This window comes from Amborella trichopoda, chromosome 7, assembly GCF_054954075.1.
Source record: "Amborella trichopoda isolate Santa Cruz 75 chromosome 7, AtrichopodaSantaCruz75HAP2 v2.0, whole genome shotgun sequence".
NCBI lineage: Eukaryota > Viridiplantae > Streptophyta > Magnoliopsida > Amborellales > Amborellaceae > Amborella > Amborella trichopoda.
In genome coordinates this window covers 26,964,117-26,983,693 of record NC_142342.1, presented here as the reverse complement: position 1 = coordinate 26,983,693, position 19,577 = coordinate 26,964,117, and the positions used below count along the sequence as shown (strand labels likewise).

The 19,577-nt window shown below is 45.6% G+C and overlaps 1 pseudogene; it reads right to left on the bottom strand.

Annotated features, from left to right (window-relative positions):
- LOC18432814 (chlorophyll a-b binding protein 40, chloroplastic-like) lies at window positions 1-1,008 on the bottom strand (annotated as a pseudogene).
- Window positions 1,009-19,577: the final 18,569 nt, after the last annotated feature.

The window sequence follows — 19,577 nt, the reverse complement described above, 5'->3', positions numbered from 1 at the left end:
TGGACAAAAAGGAAAATATCTGACTAATCAAAATCCAGGTTAAACATCAGCAGCTCTCAAGAATCCAGGTTTACATAATTAATTGGAATGATGCGAGACCAGCACAACACAACCCACAACTCCATCACTCTTACAAACCCTTTTCACAACCCAGCATCAAAATAAGGGAGGGAAGAAGAATCACTTTCCGGGCACAAAGTTGGTGGCATAGGCCCAAGCGTTGCTGTTCACTGGGTCTGCAAGGTGGTCAGCCAGGTTCTCCAATGGACCCTTTCCAGTGACAATGGCCTGAACAAAGAACCCGCGAGAACATGGCGAACCGGCCGTTCTTGATCTCCTTAACCTTCAGCTCGGCAAAGGCCTCAGGGTCCTCGGCCAGACCCAAGGGGTCGAAGCTGCCACCGGGGTAGAGTGGGTCGGTCACCTCACCCAAGGGACTGCCGGCCACGCGATATCCCTCGACAGCACCCATGAGGATCACCTGAGTGGCCCAGATAGCCAAGATGCTCTGAGCGTGCACGAGGCTTGGGTTCCCCAAATAGTCGAGGCCACCCTCACTAAAGATTTGAGCACCAGCCTTGAACCACACGGCCTCGCCAAACTTGATGCCATTTCACGAGAGGAGCTCTGGGAAGACGCATCAAAGAGCACCGAGCATCGCCCACCTACAGTGAATGACCTCGAGCTCTCTGTTCTTGGCAAAGGTCTAGGGGTCGGCAGAGAGGCCAGCGGTGTCCCACCCGTAGTCACCGGGGAACTCTCCTGTGAGGTAGGATGGGGACTCCCCAGAAAACGGGCCGAGGTACTTGACTCTGTCGGGACCATACCACGGGCTCCCTGAGGACAAAGAGGGCTTGCTGGCGATCTTCTTCATGCTCACTCTGCCGTCCCCACCGATGGGGCCTCCGAACTCGGATTGCGTGCTCACCGGCACGGCTTTGCCGGCGAATGAGGGGGAGGAGAGGGACATCGTTGCCATGGAGTTGCTAAGCAAGGGTTGTAGAGAGGGCAACGATAGGGAGTGAAGTGAAGAGTTGGTGCTTTGAGGTGGTGTGTCATGTGCTTTTTATACCTGTTTGTAGTGGCAACCATTTATCGACGAGGATTTGAATCTCGCTTATGATTGGATAGTTGATATCAAAGAAAAAAAAAAGAAAAAAGAAAAATATAGATATGGAGAAATATTAAATAAAACATAAGAAAAGGTATAGAATAAAACAGTTTATCTTTTAGATAATTTTTTTCCTAAATTCCCTGTAATTTATGAAATTTAAAATTGAAAAAGGTTTATACAAGGTTGGAACCTTAAAATATAGAATTAAAGATGCAGCTAAAAATCCATCGAAAAATGTTATTTTAATGCTGAAAAACCCTCTAATCGATCATCTCGACATCAAGATGTACGAATATGAAAAAAGAAAAAGGATTTTGAGTATAAAAAATAGTGCATCTTGCAACACATTATCTAGACCGTACATTTTCAAGATTTTCATATGTTTATAGATATACTTGATTTTAATCATTTTTGGAGTTTAAAATTTTATAATTAGATATGAAAATAGATTTTTAGATAATCCTAAGAATTTTTTACTCCAAAATTAGATGTTATGATAAAATTTGGAGGTACGCCTTAATTAGATTGTTTAAGGTTGCAACCTTATAGAAACCACACCCTTTAAAATTTGTTTAGATTTCTCTCTTACTATGTTCATGTTCATTTTTTTTTTACCAAACTTTTTTAAATGACTTAATTGCCAAAATTTGGGATGTTCCGGATAAAAACAACTAATAAAGTTGGAATTAATTTATTTTTACATTTCTAATATTCAAAATATCAAATCCAAAATTAAGGTATTCTCTAGATTTCGATATACTTGCAAAATTTTAAAAAGAACAACCTCGATTTTAGATATTTGCTTTTTGAATGTCCAAAACAAAGAAAAACCTAAATTTTGGGTTTTCATATTTTAGATATCTATAACTTTTTAAGAATAGGCTCAAGCCTAGGTGGTCAGGGTGGTGGGTTGCCAAAATATAACATCTTGATTCCATTCTACTGCAGGTAGGGTACCCCCTATCACCACTGAACTACCCCCCTATCACCACTGAACTACCCAAAAAAAATGTTTAGCTTCATTTGCGTTACCTTGTTGTAGACACCCCAATCTCGACTGGAACTGTTATTGATAGGTTGAAATGTCCCAACAGACTACACAGGTATTTTGAACCATTCTCCGTAAACCTAGCCTCCACCAAACCCTTACTGCTCAAATGGGACCAAGCGCATCAAGAGGCTGAACAAGGCGAGGTATACCCGGAGCGGCCTGACTATGAAGCATTGAATAGGAAAGGGTCTGATGTGACCTCAACGAACACCAAAGCCCTACCAAAACTTCGACAGTAAGATACCAAAAGCACCTGGGTCACAGCATGGGCGACCGGGGACACAAGAGGCCTAGTGCTATTCCCATTGATGTCATGTTCCAGGCCCCCCATCTCCAAGCTTCAACAGGATCCACTTTCAGAGGCCTGAATAGGATCAAGATGCTTGGTGGCAGAGCCAATGTCATCAGTGCCATTCTCAATAACGCCAGGCCCCGAGCCCTTCAACAGCTGGGACACATCCTTGCCGAAGTGACTGATGTGACGGGCTGACATGTCAGTCCGTACTCACTGCCTTGATAGAACCGTACTGACATGTCAACTATCAGTACAAGTGAGGTTGTCGATTTTATATTTTATGATGGTAAGAAGAAAGTACAACCAAGGCGGCAGGAGAGCTGGTATTTGGCGATATTTCGAATGTCGCTGATGCTAGTTGGAATAGCGTCAAACTGCGATTGGCAAAATTGGAGTAATCATAGCATGCCATGTGCCTGGCAGCAGTCTGAATGTTGCTGACACCATTGCCAACGGCACCAGAATCTGACAGGTTGTACAAGTCTATATTAATAAGCAATTAATTTCTACTGACTGTCATTATGATGAGCATTAATGACTTGGCCCCACTCCAAATGGCGCTAAGGCTCTGATGACCCCAAATTTCGCACAAAATTGGATACAGGCTGTCATGGGATCGTTTCACTTATAAAAACCCCAGTTTGCCTCAAGAAAAAGGAAGATTTCTCATGATCTTGTTCCTAGACTATTGTTTGAAGACATTTTTCAGCACCTTGGGTCTCCGATGCAGAATAAAAAGAGAAGCCGGTCATTAAAGCCCGAATTATAGTGGAATTCTAGACAGTCTCAGAATTGCCCCAGAACAAGTGAAAATGTTCATAAGGAATTCAAAAGGCCACTTGCCAAGTTTCTTCGCAATCTGACATGTTTAAGGCAGCGCAGACAAAAAAATAATTTCAGAAAAATCAGTCTCTAGCACCCTGAAACAGACCCCGTTACTAGAACTCTATTTTTGGTGTGTTAAATTACCATGGGACTACCACCATTGAATCCGTTAAGATCAAAAACCTCTATGGGTTAAGTTTTGGCTTAATTGGGTGCTCCAGGACAAAGTTATGGGTAAAAGACTGAAAAGGGGTAGGCTGCACGCTATTCCTATGCGCCTTCCCTGCTCTAAATCACCATTAATGGTTGACTGTTTTTACAGTCTCGGGTAGTGACTTTCAAGAGCCATATCTCGCTCGTCCCGAGTCGGATCACGCTCAAATTTTGTAAGCATGTTCGTCTCGTCAAGACGAGCTTTGTGATATGTGACACGCCCCGTGACCACGCTTGAGCAGGGAGAAAAGCTAGAGAGAAGTCAATGATTCGTGAAGGAAGCAACAGGAAATTCATCAGTGTTACGTCTTGCTTGAGTGGTCATATCATGGTGCTCGCGCATTCCATCGCATACGTAAGGTCTAGGGCTACCATTGGCCGAACTCCTTGTATGATGAACGGTTAGATTTCACACGCGCAGCCGATAAAGTTGCTATAAATTTCAGAAGCCGAATTTCAGATTCCGACAAAAAACGCAAGACTGCAAAATCCTCGTCCGGGCACGAAATCGAGCTGCACTTGTTGCCACGCAATCGTGACGACATGCTCAGTGCAATACAATGAAGAAACATCAATATATGAGCACACTATCGATCCGAAGATTTCAAGATTCATTCGAATTTCAAGTAGCATGATCATGACTTTAAAACATGATCCATGGCTCGAAGTTGGTATCAAATCGATCGCCATAACGAGCCCTACAAGAAAGCAATCATATTTTTGCCAAATGGGCACTAGAGCCACCCTGGATCATCCATGGAAGATCACGCACGTTCTAGGGCAATAGCAAGGACTGTTTTGTAATTCCATGTATTGTTAGGCAGGGGCAAAACAGTCACTTTGCACTTATTTTTAGAATTTATTTTAATTCAAACAAATTGTAATTATCATCAATTAGGATAGTTTTTGGGCATCCACCCATGTTTGGACCCAATTATATAAATACACGTTAAACCTAATTGTAAAAGGATTCCCTGTCATATTTTCAATTTATCAATGAAGTTTGGGTTTTTACATTGAGTTGAGGAGGGATGTCTTGGAGAGAGAGAGAGAGAGGAGAGAGAAGAATTAAGCTGGTACCCCTCTTCCCTAAGGTAATTCTCTCTCTTCCTTTATTCTCTCTCCTCCTTTTTCTCTCTCATTCTTTCTCTCTCTTTACTTTCTTTTTTTCTCCGCCTCTCTCTCTTCCTCACTGTGAACATGCACAGCTGTGGCAAAGTCGTGCATGTCTCTTTCTTTTTTTTTCTTTCTCTATTCTTCTTCTTCTTCTCCTTTATTTATTCTCTCTCTACTCTATCTTTCTCTCTGCTTCTCTCTGTCTGAACATGCATGGCGATGGTAGTGCCATGCATGAACTTTTCTCTATTTTGTTTTCTCTCTCTAACACACACGGCGGTGGCAGCGTTGGGCATATTTCTTTCGCTATCCTCTGACTCTTTCCTAACTTCTCTCCTCACTTTCCTTTTTTCTCTCTTCTTTCTTTTTGTCTCTCACTGTTCATCTTCCTTCTCTCTCTACTTTCCTTTCTACTTTCTCTTCCCTAAACTCTCTTTCTTCCTCTCTGTCTTTCTTTCTCTCTCTGTAATTTATCTTCTCTCTCCTCTCCAGTCATGCATGGTGATACCCATCGCCGGGGATGACATTCTTATTTTTCCCTTATCCTTTAGAAGCGTGCACAGTGAGCCGGGCCTTAACCCGAGTGGCAGGCCGGGCCTCTATCCAAGTTTCCCCTTCCCCATGTTGTGCGCGGCGATGCTCATTGCCGTGCATGACATTCCTTTCCTCATTCTTTGACAAGGACACTGAACCGGGCCCTTTTCCAAGTGGTAGGACGGGTCGTGTCTGAGTCTCTTACGACACGAGCGGCGATGCTTAGTGGCGCGCACGTCTTCCCCTTTCTTGTTCTTGTCTCTCTCTCTTGACATGAATGGTGGAACCCATCACCATCCATGTTCTTTCTCTCCTCTATCCTCTGTCATGGACGACAGAAGCCCATCGCCATCCATGCTCTTTCTCTCTCCTCTATCCTCTGTCATGGACGGCAGAAGCTTATCGCCGTCCATGCGGCAAAAGCTCATCGCCGTCCATGCTCTTTCTCTTTCCTCTTTCCTCTGTCATGGACGGCGGAAGCACATCACTGTCCATGTTCTTTGTCTCTCCTCTTTCCTCTGTCATGAAGGGTGGAGCCCATTGCCGTCCGTGTTCTTTCTCTCTCCTCTTTCCTCTACATGGACGACGGAAGCCCATCGTCGTCCATGTTCTTTCTCTCTCCTCTTTCCTTTATTATGAACGACGGAGCCCATCACCGTCCATGTTCTTTCTCTTTCCTCTTTCCTTTGTTATGAACGACGGAGCACATCGTAGTCCATGTTCTTTCTCTCTCCTCTTTCATCTGTCATGGCGGAAGGCCATCGTCGTCCATGTTCTTGCTCTCTCCTCTTTCCTTTGTCATGAACGGTAGAGCCCATCACCGTCCATATTTTTTCTCTCTCCTCTTTCCTATGTCATGGACGGCAGAATCCATTGTCATCCATGTTCTTTCTCCCTCCTCTTTCCTTTATCATGGGCAGTAGAACCCATCGCCATCCATGGTCTTTCGCTCTCCTTTTCTCTCGTCTTCTTCTCTCACCTTTCTTCTTTTATCTCTTCTTCTTCTCCTTCCCCCTTCCTTTTATATCTCCTTTCGTTTCTCCTTTCTTTTCTCTTCTCCCTTTTCTCTTTCCTCTTCTCCCTTCTCTTTCTTTCCTCTTCTCGTTTCCTCTTCTTTCTTCTCGCTTCTTCTTTTCTCTCTCCTTCTCTTCGATCTCTTCCTTTTCTTTTCTTCTTATTTCCTTCTCTTTTCTCTTTTCTTCTCTCTCTTTATCTCTGTGCTTTCCTTATCTCTCATCTTTCTCTTTCTTTTTCTTTTTCCTCTCTCATTTGAACAAGAGACAAGTCAAGCACTGTCATGGTAGTCTCGTTGTCGAGCAGTATTGCCGCTGTGCCTGTCTAAGTTATCGTGCCCATCTTGCTGCCATGTCGAACTCACCATTGTGCCAGGCTGGTTAGTGTTGGTATTTAGTCGTTGAGTAGTATTGCCGTTGTGTAGGTCCGCGTTACCGTGCCCATCTTACTACCACGTCAGGTCAATCATCATCCCAATCTAGCCACTGTGCTAGGCTAGTCACCCGGTCAGATGTCTCTTTCTTTTCTTTTCTCCTCTCTTCTTCTTGCTTCCAACTCTCATTTCATCATTTCTTCGCTTTTCTCCTTTGAATATGCACGTCTGTGTAAAATTAACCATGTGTGTGTGATCGTAAAAACAAGAGAAGACAAGCCAAGGGAGGCGATTTCGAACCAGTTGTATGACTGGGGGGCTTTCTTCATGATCTAAGAGGGTGCCCACACGAGCCAGCCCGAGTAAGTCCCGAACCCACCTTAAATTCCTCTCTCATTGGTTGGTATACCTGCCCTTGTTTTTTAGCAAGGTTCTTGAGAGAACGATCTCAAGTCTCGGGTTCCCTTTGAAACCTGAGACACGTGCCACCAGATTATCCATATCCAAGGGCGAGATTGTGGCACCTAACCAGCTTGGCGACTCCATTGGGGACTTACTACCCCTTCATCGGATCGTACTTGTTTGATTAGTTTCTCCTTTGTTTTTTTCTGCTTTCTCACACCACATGGCTTCCGGGTTCTTTAACCCCATTCATCCGAATCGGGGTTTTTCTCATCCTCGTATTCACGAGCTTCCCTCGAGAACAAGTTCCTCAAACTTCGTTCTTAGCTTTTCTTTTGAGCAAAGACTCAGTGTCTAGCTCTCAGGTCTTAACCTAGATAGGCATGAGGAGGGACTTAAAGGTCCCTAACTCCCCATCTCTTAACGCTGGTGGAACCCCCACCAGAGCACCTTGCATTGGTAGCACATCCTCTACCACCCATAGCATGCACCCTGTCACTGACAAGTCACTTGTCGATCGTATCTTTGAGGTACGTCGGAAGGCCACCCAGTCCCTTTCTGCAAAAGGCAAGGAAGTTGTAGTTGCTTCTGTGGGTCGCTACAAGGCTTCCCCCCACATTCCTACACCACCTTGAGTCTCTATGATTAGAGACTCAACGCATCGAGGAGGAGACCTTAGGGCCTCCACCTCACGCACACACATTAAGGCTCGTAGGTCATCCACTCGTGCCACTCCTTGGGGCTTGAGTACGCATCCAGGATCAGGCCTCCTTGGGTCGAAACCTGTGCGCATGCATATGCATCTCACTGCTCGGGGCAACGTTGTTGCTGCGCCAACTCAAGCACACGGAAAACGATCTCTTTGTCCTTCCTCTCAGCACACACTAGTGCACCCTGTAAGGGACAGGCCCTCACCTATTCCCTTGTAGACATCGACTCGCAGTTCTCGACCTCTTAAGGCCAGACCACCTGTTCGAGCCCAGGCTGACCCCCAAGTCACCCAGAATGCTACTTCAAGGGGCGTACACATGCCACCTTCCCAGGCCACTGCTTGCTCCTGACCCAGACATCGTCCAGAGCCGGTCCCCTCTTCTGCTGCCCTTTCTCCTCCCGTTGGATATCTCAAGACCTGGTACTCGAAGGTTTTCCCTAAGAGTACCATCCTCAGCCAGCCCTGTTAGATCGGCTATGCCCCTGGAGCCCAAAAAGGAACTCGGGGAAAAGGCCTAATGATTGATGAAGTTATACAACTTTCAAGGCAGCAGCCCAAGCTGGCCCCTATCCATGGTCCACATTCGCTGCCCCATCATATGGACATGGCCCTCTCGTGCTCTAAGAAGGTCAACCTTGACCCCAGTCTCAGTTCTGGAGAGAGGTCTATCGCAGTCTCAAGCTCAAGCAAGACAGAGGACTGCATATCTTAATTAAGGAGCTGACTAGAAAAGTTGGGGCACCTAACTCCAAGGGTCTCCTTTCTGAAAATCCCTTCTACCCTCTTCGAATCACAGAGACTGAAAAAGAGGTGCGAGAATCCTGCACCGTGGTCAGCATCATAAAAGATGACCTGACCACCCAGCAGCCACGGTCTCAAGACTGTCAAGAACCGGTCCTCACATGATTGGCGCATAAGACTCGAGTCCAGTCAGGGTATTTGCTGACCGATCTGCCACGTGCGACCCGCCAACATAGGAAGTCCTCAACTGCACCTAAGGCTGACCTCTCTGGAGAAACGGTCAGCGTTATGGTTATAAACGAACCTAGCAACAGCCAGGAATAATGCATGAATAGGTTTGAAGACATGGTGCGTTTAATGATGGAGAAGATTGACAGCATGGAAACCATACGACACTCGGCTAACCACGAAGCCAACTCCCATCACTCAGATTATGTAGCTCCAAGGCAGCCTCCTCCCCCTGCCTCACAGGACAATTCTGTCCCTCACCCTGTCTCACAGGTGGACATCGACGCTATGGTAACCCACAACACGTCCCAGCTTTGCAGGGTGCAACACTTTCCCAAAAGACGTACCCCTCTTACATTGGTCAGGTCCAATTCCCTTCGGACTACAATAAGGGGAAGTTTCCCCTGTTCAATAGAACAACATTCCCACACTAGCATATCGCCCATTTCCAAGCGGCATGTCGAGAGGCAGCGGTTGATGGGAGACTCCTCCTCCATCAGTTTGTTGAAACTCTTGACGACCCCACCTTTCAGTGGTATGCTCAGCTTCCCCCAAATTCAGTACATACTTGGGAGGACATGGAGAAACTATTCCACCAGCATGTCTATGAGGTCGAGAGAGAGGTCCAAACCATCAAGCTTCTTACCTTGACCCAGGAACCAGATGAACCTGTGGATCAATTCATAGCAAGGTGGAGAGATTTGGTCGCTCGCCATCCCAATCCCATGCCTGAGAAGGAAGCAGTTCAAACTCGTGTGAGAAACATGCGACCTAAGATCACTCTACATGTTGAGGCCTCCATCCGACCTCCATGTCAGAGTTGATCTCTAAGTCAGGTCGCATAGAGAGTTTTTCATGCCACCATGGCAGGTTACGACAACAACCTTCATGCTCGGGAATAATCGAGGCAATGGCAATTCTCGGACCAACGCCTGGGGCAATCAACAAAAAGGGGTAATCAGTGCGGTTGTTACCATCAATGATCTAAAGAAGTCTGCCTCTCAAACTTTGGACGTCTCTAAGGGGATAGGCACAACAAAAACCTAGACAACGTCTCAGGCAGGCAAACAACAACAATCATACAACCGGGTACCCCCACATGCGAACCTTATTCAAAATCATTATTGGACTAACCCTCAGAACAAGGTTTATCTTTTTGAAAAGGAATGGGTTCATGCACTGCTCTGACTATTGCTGGAACAGAACATGATTGACCTGTCGAGATCAAGTTTCCCAATCAAGTTGATCTCGATACGCATGCAAGATACTGTGCTTATCATCGAATGGTAAACCATCCACAGAAGAATGCTACACACTTAAATACCTCATCGAGGCTCTCATCCAAAAGGATCAGATCAAGCTTGAAGGACTCAAGAACGCATTCGGGGCAACTGAGGCTTCCCACGTTGTAACAATACAGGAGAAAGACAAAAGCAAGCACCCTTTTGATGAGCTGTCAACAGATCTTCTCCATGCTCTGTTTGATATGATGCTCAAACAAGGACTCATCACACCAAAGCCGACGAGGCAACCCAAGCTACTTGCTCAGGGAACTGAGAATCATTGGTACCTGTACCATCAGATATGGGGCCACGAGTTGAACGAATGTTATGAGTTCGAAGCTGTGGTTGAGGAAAAGTCCAGGCATGTCACATTGCTTACGCTGAACACCCTCAAGACACTTTACCCATCCAGGAGGGTGTTTCAACACAAGACTCCTGGAAGGATGCCTCTGGTCCCGCCATGGAAAGTCCATCACGGGCGGGGCAGGCTCAAGTCTTTAAAGCGAGAAACGATTTGTCAAGCTAGGGCTGTTCACAAACTGAGCAAGACGGACCAAGCATCTCCAAAGGTGACTAGAAGAAGACGAGCACCAAGGGCTACTCGTCGGAAGAACAAGGTTCCTCAGCCACCGATCGAGCCAGAATTTCTCAGGCCTCTTCCTCCCTTGCCGACCTTACAAGACTTCATATCGGTCGCCATCGACCTTATTCTTTCGTCTTGTCAAGAGAACATCCCTGAGCCATCTTTTACTCCGGGCATGTTCAATGAGGGTGACGACGTTAAAAGCACTCCCCAATGGTCTAAGCAGGGGAAAGACCCAAAAGACCCCCTGCACACGTCAAACTCTAGTGATGACGTAAAAAGCTTCCCAAATAGGCCCGATGAGGGGAATGACCTTAAAAGTCCCTCACCTACTAACCCTTCTCATTCTTCCTCTTCGTCTTCTTCTTCTTCTTATTCTTCCTTTTCTATGTCTCCTGTAGGTACAACCTTAAAATGTCTAGATTTCAAGGCTTTTGATAGAGAGCTCGAAGGAACCAATATAAGTACGACTCACTGGAGGCGATTGAAAAAGATGTCGGCCCAGGCGGCTGGATTCTTGACAATTGCTGACGCCCTGGCAGCTCATGTCAAAGTAGAGCCATCTTCTTCCACAAAGAAGCACAAGAAGTCAGAGTCAAAGAAGCCCTAGTGGCCTCCTGAGCCCGACTTTGAGCAGAGGCTGAGAGAATCACGAGGGCAGGACTTCTATTATTAGGAAGTCTGTCAAATGGTGCAAATCTTAGAACCATCACCCAGCATGGGGCAAATGAGTCTGAGGTCGGGGAAAACGCTACAACCTCCACCTCAAAAGCCAAGCATTTTAAAGTTTCCTGGTCCACCACTTCTCTCTCACCCAAATACTTCAAACAATTTACCCGTCCTCCATCTCCCTGAGCTCCTTCCTCGCCCAAATACCCTGGACAATCCACCCATCTTCCAATTCCTTGGGATGCCACTGGTCCCATATACCCAGCCACCTCCTAAGCCTCAACCTCAAACTTCCACTCCACCAAAAAAACTCTTCCTCCCCAATCTACTTAGACTACCCAAACCAAGCTGACTGTGGAATGAAGACAATCAGTAGCCCAAAATAAACCTCTTCCACTTAAACCTTCTCCTCAACCCATTATACCACCAAAGCCAATGGCAGGACCAAGAACACAAAAGGCTGATGATGAAAAGGTGAAGTATGATATGATAGGGCACCTAAGGAAGCTTCCATCCCTTCTCAGCATCTATGACACCCTCATGCTCTCAAGGGATTACCGTATGGATTTGGTTCAGGCTCTCTCCAATCCAGAGGTGTACAATACCGAAGTGGAACCCATTGAGGTGGACCCATCAATCTTAAGTGGATGTATGGCGATCACCTTCTCAGAGGATGATTTGCAATTGGGAGAAAAATTTCACAATCGCCTTCTCTTTGTGACTGGTGAATTACATGCATGTCCCATCAACCGAATTATGTTGTATGGAGGTGGTCAGCATTCAACCTTATCCAAAGGAGAATCCTCACTTGTTTGGGATTAGGGTCTGAGGATCTCACTCCGACTCACATCACAATCCAGGGGTTCAACCAGTCAGGAGAGAAGCCACCAGGTACGGTCTGTCTTCGTCTCAGGATCGGTGAATTAAACGATTATGCCCAATTTCATGTGATCGACACCGACACATCTTACAACATCATTCTTAGCCGCCAGTGGCATCATGATCAGGAGGTGGTTCCATCCACATTACATCACTTCTTCAAGTATAGTCGAGATGGGAGACAATATACGGTCTCTGCTGATAGAAGACTGTTTCCTGTAGCTGAAACTCACTATGCTGATGCCAAGTATTACTTCACAGATTCAGTGTCACCCCAAAAGTCAAGAGAAGGTGATCACAAGTTTGTGAAGAAGGCGGAACCTTCGCCTCATGAAGATGTTGAGGACATTGAGAGAATGCTTGTAAGCATGTTTAAAGAGGAAGAAAGACAAGGCAAAATTCTCCCTCTGACTCCCATTCATCCCAGTGTGCCATCTATCATCCCTAAGGAAAATCCATCTTCCCTTGAAGATGAGGTTTCCCCCTCTGCTTCCAGTACTGAGCCACCTTCGCAAGAAGATGAACCAGAAATGCTCCTGAGATTGAGGAAGTTATGGGGATAGATCTTCCTGCTCCGTAGATCACCTACACGTCAGACAATTAAAAAGTCCTGCATGTCCCCATTGCACTCTTGAAAGCAAAATTGACACTCTTGAAAGCAAAAAAGGTCTTACACTTCCTTGATTCTATGGGAAAATAATAGCTAAGGAAAGGAAAACCCTCTTGTCCTCAAGATCAGGATCTCCTGGTAGAGTTAAGAAGCGAGGTTCGCAGTCTCCAAAATCAATTGCGGGTTATGCGTATCGCTTCAAAACACCTAAAGGAGTTCGTGCCTAAGGCTAAGAGCTATGACAGGCTTGGAGTGAATGCACCTATAACAGAAGCCAAAGTCCCTCCTGATTGGACTATTTACAACGAGTAGGCTCATCACATTATGAGAACAATGAATTATGAGCCCATGCTCAATCAAACATTAAGGGGAGAAGAAGCAACTGCTCCCCCATTCGAGGTCATTGAAGCTACAATGACTTGTCACAAAACAAAGCAAGGTGTAGGATATTCCTCCATGACCCAGAAACAATGAACAAGAGTAAGAGATAGAGTACAGAGAAGCAAATGAAAAAAAAAAAAAAAAAGTCACGCATCATACTGAAGAAAAGGAGATTTTTATTCATAAACATAGGGGATATTACAAGTGTCAGAATAAAAACAAGGGAAAGGAAAAAAAATAAGACGACACTTTCAAAATCGATCAATCACTTCATTGATCTTGCCCTTGTATGTTGCAGCAGATATCTTAGCTTGCTGGATGCATCCCTCCAACTCTGCTACCATCTCAACCTCATGCTCCATCAAGGCAGTCCGTTCCTCCAAGGACTACCCAAGGGTCAAAATATTATCGGCAAGCACCTTATTCTTTGCTTCCCAAGCTGCGGTCTCCTCCTCCAACTTATCAAGCTCTAGCGTCAGCTTTACTATCTCTGCCTTCAGGGTCATCACCTTGTATTGGCGAGCAATGGCCTCCTCACTAAGGTCAGATCTCTGGGAAACTGCAGCATCATTTTCCTATAATTGAGCTTCTACCAGTTTGCGATGGCGTATGAGTGAGGACTCCAAAGAGGGCAATTGAGAACTCTCTAGCTGCTGTGCAGTTACTTCCTCCTGCAAGGCCCTTATTCTCTACCCTTCCAGATATGGGAGGACCTCTGGTGCACCCCCTAGAAGGGTGATTTGCCTTAACTTCTGGATTGCATTGTCAAGTTCATATCCTTTAGTCTCTACATGCCCAGACGAAGCATATCCATGATGATGCCGGAAATCCCACTGACACTAGTCTTGGACGATGCTGCAGAGGCCGCAGCAATAGAAGGAGCATCAGTATCAATGGCGGGATTTGAAGGGATTATAGCCATTTGAGTCAATGGCTCTTCTCTAGCAATTGTGACGCCCAAGGTCTCATTATTTGCAGATTCAGAGGGGTCCCCGTGGTTAGGTGCCTCGATCTCACCCTCCGGATCTGGATGATCGGAAGGCACGTATCTCGAGTTTCAAGAGAAGATCGAGACGTTTTTGAGATCGCTCTCTTGGGAACCTCATTCAAGAATGGGGGCAGGTGTTACCAACTGGTGAGAGAGGAATTTTAAAGGTGGGTTCGGAACTTACTCAGGCTGGCTCGTGTGGATGCCCTCTTAGATCACGAAAAAAGCCCCCCAGTGATAAAACTGGTTCGAAATCGCCTCCCTTGGCTGGTATTCTTTTTATTTTCTATAATTACACACATATATGGCAAAGGTTGTAAGACTGGTGGGTCAAACCTCACCCTTTTCCTCTTCGGTGATCGTACACAAGTAGGTGCATTCAAAAAGAAGAAGAGAAGAAAGGCGGGAGAGAGAAGAGTTCGATTGAGCACGAGGATCAAGCTGGCGAGTATTTGGCTTGACGTGGTAGTAAAACACGCTTGGTACTAAGACCGGCTCACGAGATTACTACTAGACGTCATTACCAATACCGACTAGCTAAGCACGATGGTCAGTCTGTCGTGGCAATAAAACGAGCCAAGCAATCTTGGCACAACAATATTATGGCTAGACGACAGGACATCCATGAGAGGCTAACCTCAATCCCTTTTAGTCGAACGAAAGGATAGTAGAGTGGTTGCCATGGGGGAAAGAATGAAGTACGAGAAGAAGGGAACAGACAGAGGGGGGGGTGAGAAAAGACAAGAGGGAGAGAACCAACCGGTGCTAGGCTTATGCCAGTTGCGAAGGGAGAGAAGCAAGGAAGAGAGATCGAGCCGGCGCTAGGCTACGCTGACTGTGACAAGAGAGGAGAGAGAAATCCAACCAATGTTGGGCTTCACCGACTGTTAGGAAAGAGAGAAAAGAGAAATTCAATCGGCACTGGGACTCACCGACTATTAGGAAAGAGAGGAGGGAGAAATCTAACCGGCGCTAGGGCTCGTCGACTGTTAGAGAAGAGAGGAGAGAGAAAACCCCACCTAGTGTTGGGTTGAAAGAAGAGGAAAAGAGGGAAAAACCCCACCCGATGCTGGGGATGAAAGAGAGGAAGAGAGGGAAAACCCCACCCGACCCTGGGGATAAAAGAGAGGAAGAGAGGGAAAACCCCACCCGGTGCTAGGGATCAAAGAAGAAGAAGAGAGGGAAAATCCCACGCGGCGCTGGGGATGAAAAAGAGGAGAACCAAGGCGCTGAGGATGAAAGAAGAAGAAGAGAGGAAAAACCCCACCCGACACTGGGTATGAAATAAGAAAAAGAGAGAGAAAACCCCACCCGACGTTGGGGTGAAAGAAGAAGAGAGAGAAAACCCCACCCAATGCTGAGGTGAAAGAAGAAGAAGAGAGAGAAAACCCCACACGGTGTTGGGGATGAAAGAGAGGAGAACCAACCGGTGTTAGACTTGCGCCAATTGCAATAAGGAGAGAGAGATGAGAAAAAGGGGATGAGAGAGAAAGAGAGGAGGAGAGAGAAAGAGAGGAGGAGAAAAAGTTACCTACTCGTAGGGTATCGACCCTTTTTCTTCTCTCTCCTCAAGACGTACTCACAGACTCAAGCAAGAATGGAAATTTCTATTTAAGAATGAATTGCGAGTCCTCTTTTTTGTTTTTACAATGAGGCAGTGCTTGTTTATATAGAATTGGGCCCAAACATGGGTGGATACCCAAAAGTAACCCTAATTGAAGGAAATTACGATTTAATTGAATTTAAAGAAATTCTAAAAATAGGTGTAAAAAGCCGATTTTGCCGCTGCCTAACAATGTGTGGAATTTCAGAACAGTCCCTATTGCTGCCCGAGATCTTGCGTGATCTTCCATAACTGACCGGAGGTGTTATGATGCTCGTTTGATCAAAAGATTATTGTTTTCTTGAAGGGATCGGCATGACAATCATTTTGATACTAACTTCGAGCCATGAATCATATTTTTAAGCCATGCTCACAAGACTTGAATCTTGGATGAATCTTGAGAACTTCGGATCGATTTTGTGCTCGTTCCTTGATGTTTCTTCGTGATTTCTTTATTGAATCACACTGAGCATGCCGTCACGATCACGTTGCAACGAACGCGGCTTGATTTCGTGTCCAGATGAAGATTTCGTCGTCTTGAAATTTTTGCTGGAATCTTGAAATCCGGTTGCTGGATTTTATAGCAGCTTTGGTGCCTTCATGTGTGAAATCCAATCGTTCATCGTACACGATGTTCGGGTCAGAGATAGCCTTGGACCTCATGCACAAAATGCAATTGGTTTCGTGCTGATCGGGTATGCAAGCATCATGATTTGGCTACTAGAACAAAGCATGCTGCTGCTGAATTTTTGCAAATTCCTTCACGAATCGGCGACTTTCATTTAGTTTTTCTCTTTGCTCGGGTGTCATCACGGGGCATACCACATATCGAATTGCTCGTCGTGATGAGACGAATACACTCACCAAATTTGGGGGTGATCTGACTTGAAGCGAGTGAGTTATAGGCTCTGAAAGTGGCTGCTCGTGACTGTAAAAACAGCCACCTTTAATGGTGTTCTGATGGAGTGAGGCCACACGGGAATAGTGTGCCGCTTACCCCTTTTCGGTATTTTACCTATAACTTTGTCATGGAGAGCCCGATTAAGCTGAAAGTTGACCCATAAGGTTTTTTGACTATGATGGATCTAGTGGCAGTAGTCGCATAGATGTTTGACGTACCAAAAGTATGGTTCTAGTTATAGGGTCCATTTCAGGGTGCTAGAGACTGATTTCGTTGAAACTGTTTCTTTGTGTTCACTACCTTAGACATCTCTGATCGCGATGAAACTTGACAAGTGATCTTTTGAAGTGCTAACAAAGATGACGAGAAATTATGGGGCCATTCTGAGACTGTCATAATTTCCACTATATTTTTGTAGGCTTTATTGACCTGCTTCCTACCAAGGGACCAAGATGCTGAAAAATACGTTCAAACAACTTGCCCCATCGAAATTTTCCTTTGGCTTTTAATTTTTTCCTTCCTAGCCACAGGATCACGTGCACGCCAAGGAGATTCAGGTAATGGTGTAACCAATATGCGCAGATGTAGGGATGCATTGTTCGCGGGTAGACTTTAGGGGGAGAAGAGACAAATTGGCAACGCTGTTTACTGCTACACTAGGTTTTATTTTGATGATCAGAGTACCACTTTGGGTCTTGTTTATTCGGTTCAGTCAGGGGCACTGTTAGCCTGTCCCCAAGGTCGGTTAGGGGAGCTGACGTCTTTGGCAGGTTCCGCCCTGGCTTTGTCAGTTTCTTGCCTTGACTAGGCTACTTTGTCACCTAGCCTTATGGAGAGAGGTCCATAATAGAAGAAGGCATGCACATTTCATACATGGGTAGAAGGTCCATAAGCGGAGGAGAACGCATGCACATTTCATGAATGTGGAGAAGGTCCATAAGAGGAGGAGAAGGCTTGCACATTTCATGCATGGGGAGAGGGTACTTGAAGAAGGATAAGGCATGCACATTTCATGCATGGGGAGAGGGTCCTTGAAGAAGGATAAGGCATGCACATTTCATGCATAGGGAGAGAGTTCTTGAAGAAGGATAAGGCATGCACATTTCAAGCATGGGGAGAGCGTCCTTGAAGAAGGATAAGGCATGCACATTTCATGCATGGGGAGAGGGTCCTTGAAGAAGGATAATGACTAGGCTACGTTGTCACTCAGCCTTGAAGAAGGGATAATGACTCGGTTACGTTGTCACCCAGCCTTGTAGATGGGATAATGACTGGGCTACATTGTCACCCAGCCTTGAAGAAGGGATGTTGGCTGGGCTACCTATTCACCCAGGACTGCAAAAGGAAGTTGATTGGGCTACCTGTTCACTTAGGACTGACGAAGGTATTGACTGCGCTACCTGCTCACCTAAGACTGGAGAAGGAAGTCGACTGGGCTACCTGTTCACCCAGGACTGAAGAAGGATGTCGACTAGGCTACCTGTTCACCCAAGACTGGAGAAGGATGTTGACTGGGTTACCTATTCACCCAGGAGTGAAGAAGGATTTCTACTGGTCTACCTGTTCACCCAGGATTGGAGAAGGATGTCGACTGGGCTACTTGTTTACTTAGGACTGGAGAAAGATGTTGATTGGGCTACCTGTTCACCCAAGAATGGAGAAGGAAGTCGAGGGACGATTTTAACATTTACACCCTGCTGGGCGTCTTGATGATGAACGAAGTGCTAGCTGAGGCTGTCTGTGGAAGCGAATGTTGCATCAAGCTGATTTTATTACTTTGAGCACCCTTCACGGGTTTTCACTTAGACTGAGGAGGCGGCTCTGTAGAGATGGTTTTCACCAACTTCTTTTTATTTGGGGCTCTTTTACCCATGACCTTTCGGCCATGTCCACCCTTTTTGTACGTTTTTACTCACGATGCCCTTTTGGATTTTAACCATGCCCGTTTTTTTATTCACGGAACTCTTTTACTCATGGTTTCGTGATCATGCCCGTCCATCATTTTTACTCATGGCGTTCCCTTGTTCAAGTATACACCATGCCCATTATTCTTTTTTTTTTTTCTTCTTTTTTTTTTGTGAAGGCGTGTTTTAAGGTCATGCCTTCGGGACCTACGCGAAGCAGTTTATCATCATGCGGTGAGGACGTGCACCATGTTTTAAGGTCATACAACTTGACCATGATGGTGATGAATGGAAGTCTATGAAGGCCATGGAGTGAGTATGGTGGTGGTCTGACTCACTTGGGGAATGATATATGGTGATAAAGTGAATGAACACACATGGGTGTTATGAAGATGGCACGCACACACTAATAGGTAGGTTAGGGAAGGCGTATGTCGGAATACACGTAAAAGCATGTGCGCGTATGTGGGGACAAGTTTATGGTCGTACCTCCTGAACCTGTGCGAAGCAGTTTATCGTCATGCCAGCAGGACGTACACTCTGGTTTATGCAGTTTAAAGTCATACAACTAGGACTGTGTAGTTTAAGGTTGTGCAACTAGACCTCCACTATAGTTTAAGGTCATATAGTTTGGACCATGGCATTGTGTCTTTAATCGTCATGCGACCAGAATGTGCACTATGGTTTAAGGTCATACAGCTGGACTGTGGTCATGCAGTTTAAAGTCATACAACTAGGACTGTAAAATTTAAGGTCGTGCAACTAGACCTTAGCTACAGTTTTAAGTCATATAGTTTGGACCGTGGTCATGCAGTTTAAAGTCATACAACTAAGACTGTGCAGTTTAAGGTTGTGCAACTAGACCTCCGCTACAGTTTAAGGTCATATAGTTTGGACCGTAGAGTTTAGGGTTGTGCATCTAGACCATAGCTACAGTTTAAGGTCATATAGTTTGAACCTCAGGCATGCAGTTTAAAGTCATATAACTAGGACTGTGTAGTTTAAGTTCGTGCAACTAGACCTTCGCTACATTTTAAGGTCATATAGTTTGGACCATGAATTTTAGGGTCATGCATCTAGATCATAGCTACAGTTTAAGGTCATATAGTTTGGACTGCGGTCATGCAGTTTAAAGTCATACAACTAGGACTGTGCAGT